Raw genomic sequence first — 6,963 nt, forward strand, 5'->3', positions numbered from 1 at the left:
AGCTGGGTGGTGATCTTTTAATGAATATGGTATATTTTCTTAATCCACAAAACATGCCTTGATTTTTGTCTGTTTATTGTCGTTTTTTTCTAATGCTTGCCAAAAGTTTACAACAACAACAACAACCAAGCCTTTCAGTCCCAAACAAGTTGGGGTAGGCTAGAGTTGAAGCCCATAAGATCTCGAAGCCAAAAGTTTAGAAACACCAAATTCGTTTGCTTACAATCATCATACAGTAATGTTCATCTACTCTCCAGTTCCCCTAACCCAACAAAAAACGATGTTAATTACGATTTTTAGATTAAAAGAGCACCATTAGGCGCTGTTAATTATGACTTTGAGATTAAAATGTCATTTACAATTGCTAATTACAATTTTGAGACAAATGATTAGTTTAACCTCGACCTGTTCTGCTCTCCATTTTTCCCAACCGAACAAAAATGTAACCATTCCATTCCTCTGAAATGGAACCATTCCATTCCATTCCATGCTGTTTCAGAACCGAACACACCCTTGCATTGTTGTGAACGGTTGTCCATACACAGCCATACCCTTCCACTTACATCCAGCACTATATGCATCAGTCTGTCTCAGAGTCATTCAATATCACTGCTGAGATCTGTTCCCATTCTTATGCAGGCTGAAACTGTTGCGCCTTTACTCAAGTGGATGCAAAATGAGGCTGCTGTGAGGACGATGGTGCCGACACCATCATCCGAAAACCTCTACAAGCACGAGGCCATGGGCCAGCTGGGTGGTGATCTTTTAATGAATCTGGTATATTTTCTTAATCCACATACATGATTTTATTATTATCTATTTAATTACTGTTGGCTTTGCCTAATGCTTACCAAAAGTTCAGAAACACTGCGTTTGCTTACAATCATCATGCACTAATTTGTCACTTTTCAGTCTGCATCATCCAGTATATAAACTGTTGAGTTGGCTTCTTTTGTAATCATTTGCATTGTTGTCAACTGTTGTCTATGCACAACCCTATTCTTCCACTTACATCCCGCACTATTTGCATCAGTCTATCTCATAGATTTATTAAATATCAATGATGAGTTCTGTTGCTATTCATATGCAGGATGAAGCTTCTGTGCCTCTACTCAAATGGAAAAAAAAATGATCCTGATGAGGCTGCTGTGAAGACGATGGTGCCGCTACCATCTTCTGAAAACCTCCTCAAGCACAAGGCCACGGGCCAGCTGGGTGGTATCCTTTTCAGTAAGCAGGTATATTTTCTTAATCCTCATACATGATTTGATTTGTCTGTTTATTGCCGGCTTTGTCTAATGCTTACCAATAGTTCAGAAACACACACAACCCTATTCTTCCACTTACATCCAGCACTATATGCATCAGTGTCTCATAGATTCATTTTATATATCACTGCTGATGTCTGTTGCTCTTCAATTTTCATATGCAGACTGAAACTGCTAAGCCTTCATTGGTCAAAAGGATTGCAACTGCTGCTGATGAGGCATCTGCAGAGGCTACCACCAAGTTACTGTCAGCCCCACCTTCTGGATGCTTATATAAGCTCAAGTCCAAGGACCAGCCGGGCCGTAACCATCCAAGGGTTCGGGTATATTTTCTTAAGCCACATTTACATGCCATGATTTATGTCTGATATTATCACCGGCTCTGTCTAATGCTTTTTGGAATTCGGAAACGCCAAATTAGCATGCTTATATTCATCATACACTAAATTTTGACTGTTCAGTTTGTAACATAGTGTTATGCACTCGCTTGTCAACATTTGCATTGCTCTGAACTATGCACTTTACACAACCTAATTCTTCCACTTACATTCAGCGCTACGCACCAGTAGTACCTCCCATGTTTCCTTCACCATCCCGATGCCGAGCTTGCGGGAATATGGCGGGCCCATGTACATACCCCGCATATAACACCTCCTATGGCTCTATCTACCTTTCTAATAACTCCTTCACAGAGTTACAGGTATGAATTCTCAGTGGTTTAGCATGAATTGGCATATAGTAAAGTCTTGTTTTTAGTCTTCCTGCTTCTTACATTAGTATCAATTTTCACCTGCAGACTGTACCTTGTGAACTTCGTCCAATGATTAACCAGATGTGTCCGCATGAAGGGTCTTTCACTATGCATGGCAATGGCAAATTGATGAACACCTACACGGTCTATGAGGTGTATGTCTACAAGACGCAGGCCATCACATATTTGTATGGACATGATTGGAGAAAGTTTGCTTTTGACTACGGTCTGAAGAAGGGCGACGAGCTGAGGATCAGAAACTCAAACGGGCAGATATACGTAACTGCTTACAGAGTTGGAGACACTTCGAAATATATATTATGTAACTTTTTTGTACTCATATCCTTTGATTACTGCATTCTGAGCAGTTGTTCTAAACCATTCCCTCTGTTCTAGCTTGCTGGGTTTAACATGATCAAAGTTACAGATCCCCTGATGGAACAGGAGCGGATGTCACAAAGGGCACCCACACCAGCACCGGCACCGGCTTCCCACTCTCCTGCATCAGCACCGGTTCCTGTACCAGCTCCGTTTACTGCATCTACCCAGCAGGCTCCTGCATCAGCACTGGTTCCTCTAGCTGCACCGTTTACTGCACCTGCCCAACAGTCTCCTGCATCAGCACTGGTTCCTCTAGAGGCATTGTTTATTGCACCTGCGCAGCAGTCTCCTGCATCAGCACCAGCTCATGTACCAGCCCAGGCTCCTGCACCTGCCCCAGCCAGATCACCGAGGTCTCAGCTCATTGCTGTGGCCACCCGTGTGGTGACCAGGACGCATCTGAAGGCTATGTTCTTGAGTATATGATAGCATAACTGCTCTTATCTTGATGTCTTCTCTACTCAAAGTCTCACATGGTTCAGTCTTCAGTGCATTGGTGCCATTGACTAATTTTTGGTGGTATCTCTTGCTTTGAATCAGAAATTGCCTAAAAGTATCTCCAAGGATCTCAATGCTGGCCGAAGGGGCAAGATTTCCCTCGTCATGGAGAGTGAAGGTCTCACCGTGGAGGGACGGTACTCCGTCAGTCCAACTGATGGCGTCTTGGCTGTTACTTCCAGTGGAAAAAGTTCATTGACGGTGCCAAACTTCGCATTGGATCAAAGTTGAAGGTCAAGATCTTTCGATGCCATTTGTGACATGCTGGTCATAAAGTTTGCGGTTGTCTAGTTCTGTTGTCCCATGAGCCCTTAGCAAATGCATTTGTAGTTATACTTATATAAGGTTATCTTATCTGAACTGCTAATTAATTGTATGGGTGGTAAAACTCTGGCAAGCTTTTGCTCTTAGCAAGTATGTATGTATGATCAGCTATTATGATAACTAATGTTTGTGTTCATCTTAATTTGCATTTCCGTTTTAGAAAAAAACTTAATTTCTATTTTGGCTGACCTGTTAGAGAACTATCAGATTGAATCCACAACATGATTCAAATAGATTCATTACACCGAGCCACATGTCTTGACCTTGCTATACACTAGTTCCATTAATCAGTGCAAGAAGGCTTACCTGAGCTGCCTGAACCACGGCAGATTCGAATCCACCTTAGCTATCTAGCTAGAAATACAACCTTTGCAGAAAGAGGATTTGCAGTATGGGGAGGCTGACATTGGGGACCCATGAGGCAGCAGCGTTGTCAACGTTTTAAAGGCGGCAGGAGATCGAAACAAAAAAAATAAGCCAAAAATCAGTTGGTAAACAAAATCCAAGAAATGAAACATTTACCTTTCTGAGAGGATGACATGCGGGACCCTTGAGGCAGCAGCATCCTCAACTATTCCAAGGCGGCAGGGGATCAAAATAAAAAAAGGAAATAGCCAGAAATTAATTAGGGTCAAAAATAAATCTATCAAAGGAAACCTTTATTGTTCATAGAGGATGACATGTGGGACCGACCTGCCAGCTGCGCCGTCATCGTTTCAAAGGGGGCAGGGGATCAAAAGAAAAAGGCAAATAGCCAGAAATTAGGGGTAAAAAATAAATCCAACAAAGGAAACTTTTATTGTTCACAGAGGATGACATGCGGGACCCATGAGCCAAAGAGCTTCCTCAACGTTTCAAAGTCAGCATGAGATTGAAAGAAAAAGGAAAGTGACCAAATATCAGGAGCCAAAAATAATCCAAGAAAAGAAATTTTATTGTACATAGAGGATGACATGCGGGACCCATTTTGCAAAGACGATCTTAACGTTTTCAAGGTGGCACAGGACGAAAAGAAAAATGAAGTAGCCAGAAATCAGGGGGTGAAAAAAATCCAAGAAAAGAAAGATTTCAATTGGGTTGCATCTGGACATCTGGGCCTTCGAACTATCCTGCTGGGCCTTTTGACTCGTACAATTTCAGCCCACTCCAAGAAAAGAAAGTTCGGATTTTTCTAAAAAAACAGGAAAGTCCTATGCTTCGCAAAAACACAAAACAAGGAGATTCAACATATAAGTTTGTTTATGTAAAAATAAAGATTTAATTTATCCGTTTGCAATAGCTCAGAGCGAAATACACTGTTTATTGTCTGCAAAATAATCAAGATATCACATGTTTCTTGTACGAGGAGGCTGACATCGGGGACCTATGAGCCAGCAGCGTCGTCAACGTTTTAAAGGCGGCAGGGGATGGAAAGAAAAAATAAACCAAAAATCTGTTGGTAAAAAATCCAAGAAAAGAAACATTTTCGTTCTGAGAGGATGACATGCGGGACCCATGAGGCAGCAGCATCCTCAGCGTTTATTGTTCATAGAGGTTGACATGTGGGACCCGTGAGCCAGCAGCGTCCTCAACGTTTTAAAGGCTGCAGGTGATCGAAAGAAAAAATAAGCCAAAAATCGTTTGGTTAACAAAATCCAAGAAAATAAACATTTACCGTTCTGAGAGGATGACATGCGGGACCCATGAGGCAGCAGCATCCTCAACGATTCCAAGGCGGCAGGGGAAATATCCAGAAATTAATTAGGGGTTCAAAATAAATCCATCAAAGGAAACTTTTATTGTTCATAGAGGATGACATGTGGGACCGACCTGCCAACAGCGTCCTCATCGTTTCAGAGGGGGCAGGAGATCAAAAGAAAAAGGCAAATAGCCAGAAATTAGGGGTCAAAAATAACTCCAAGAAAGAAAACTTTTATTGTTCGTAGAGGATGACATGCGGGACCCATGAGCCAGCAGCTTACTCAACGTTTCAAAGGCGGCATGAGATCGAAAGAAAAAGGCAAGTGACAAAATATCAGGAGCCAAAGATAATCCAAGAAAAGAAACTTTATTGTACATAGAGGATGACATGCGGGTCCCATTTAGCAGCAGCGGTCTCAACATTTCAAATGCGGCTTGAGATCAAAAGAAAAAGAAAGTTGATTGTACATAGAGGATGACATGCGGGTCCCATGAGCCAGCAGCGTTTCAAACGTGGCATGAGATCGAAAGAAAAAGTCAAGTGACCAAATATCAGGATCCAAAAATAATTCAAGAAAAGAAACTTGATTGTACATAGAGGCTGACATGTGGGACCTATGAGCCAGCAGAGTCCTCAACGTTTCAAAGGCGGCAGGGGATCAAAAGAAAAAGGAAATAGCCAAAAATCAGAGGGTGAAAAAAAACCAAGAAAATGAACTTTTATAGTACATAGAGGATGACATGCGGGTCCCATGAGCCAGCAGGTTCCTCAACGTTTCAAACGTGGCATGAGATCGAAAGGAAAAGGCAAGTGACCAAATATGAGGAGCCAAAAATAATTCAAGAAAAGAAAGTTTTATAGTACATAGAGGATGACATGCGGGTCCCATTTAGCAGCAGCGGTATCACCGTTTGAGAGGCTGCACGGGATCAAAAGAAAAAGGCAAGTGACCAAATATGAGGAGCCAAAAATAATTCAAGAAAATAAAGTTTTATAGTACATAGAGGATGACATGCGGGTCCCATTTATTAGCAGCGGTATCACCGTTTGAGAGGCGGGACGGGATCGAAAGAAAAAGGCAAGTGACCAAATATGAGGTGCCAAAAATAATTCAAGAAAAGAAAGTTTTACAGTACATAGAGGATGACATGCGGGTCCCATTTAGCAGCAGCGGTATCACCGTTTGAGAGGCGGCAGGGGATCGAAAGAAAAAGGCAAGTGACCAAATATGAGGTGCCAAAAAAAACTCCAAGAAAAGAAAGTTGATTGCACATAGAGGATGACATGCGGGTCCCATTTAGCAGCAGCGGTCTCAACGTTTCCAAGGCGGCAAGGGATCAAAAGAAAAAGGAAGTAGCCAGAAATCAGGGGGTCAAAAAAAATCCAAGAATAGAAAGAATTTTGGTTCATAGAGGATGACATGCGGGACCCATGATCCTGCATCGTAAATGGCTCGATCGGAGAACGTTGAACGAGATGGCGCGATCGAGAAAAAAAAACAATGCCAGAGAGGCTGCCATCTGGGCCCTACATCCCTCGGCGGTGCGGATTTGCGTTGACTCAGCCGGCGAACCCGAGATTTCGAGATGCACCACGTCCCGGGCCACCATACGCGACGTTTTGGCCGTTTTCGTCGGGCTAGGTGGCCTCAAAAACGAGAAAAAAAATGTTTTGACATGCACAACGGAGAGACCAAAAATCGTCGGCCATGGTCACCAGCAACCACGGCGCGACTTCAACTTCGTCGGCCATGGCAACTTTTCTTGTAGTGCTTTTCTTACCGGCAAGTTTAAAATCTTTATTAAGTTCTCTTACAGCCCAATAAGCTTTGTGCTCTAGTTCTAAAGGTAAATGACAGGCTTTTCCATAAACCATTTTATAAGGAGACATACCCATAGGATTTTTATAAGCAGTTCTATAAGCCCACAACGCTTCCTTCAACTTACTAGCCCAATTTTTCCTAGATTTATTAACAGTCTTTTGCAAGATAGATTTAATTTCTCTATTTGATAATTCTACTTGCCCACTAGTTTGAGGATGATAAGCTGAAGCAATTCTAT

This window comes from Lolium perenne, chromosome 6 (assembly GCF_019359855.2).
Source record: "Lolium perenne isolate Kyuss_39 chromosome 6, Kyuss_2.0, whole genome shotgun sequence".
Classification (NCBI taxonomy): Eukaryota; Viridiplantae; Streptophyta; class Magnoliopsida; order Poales; family Poaceae; genus Lolium; species Lolium perenne.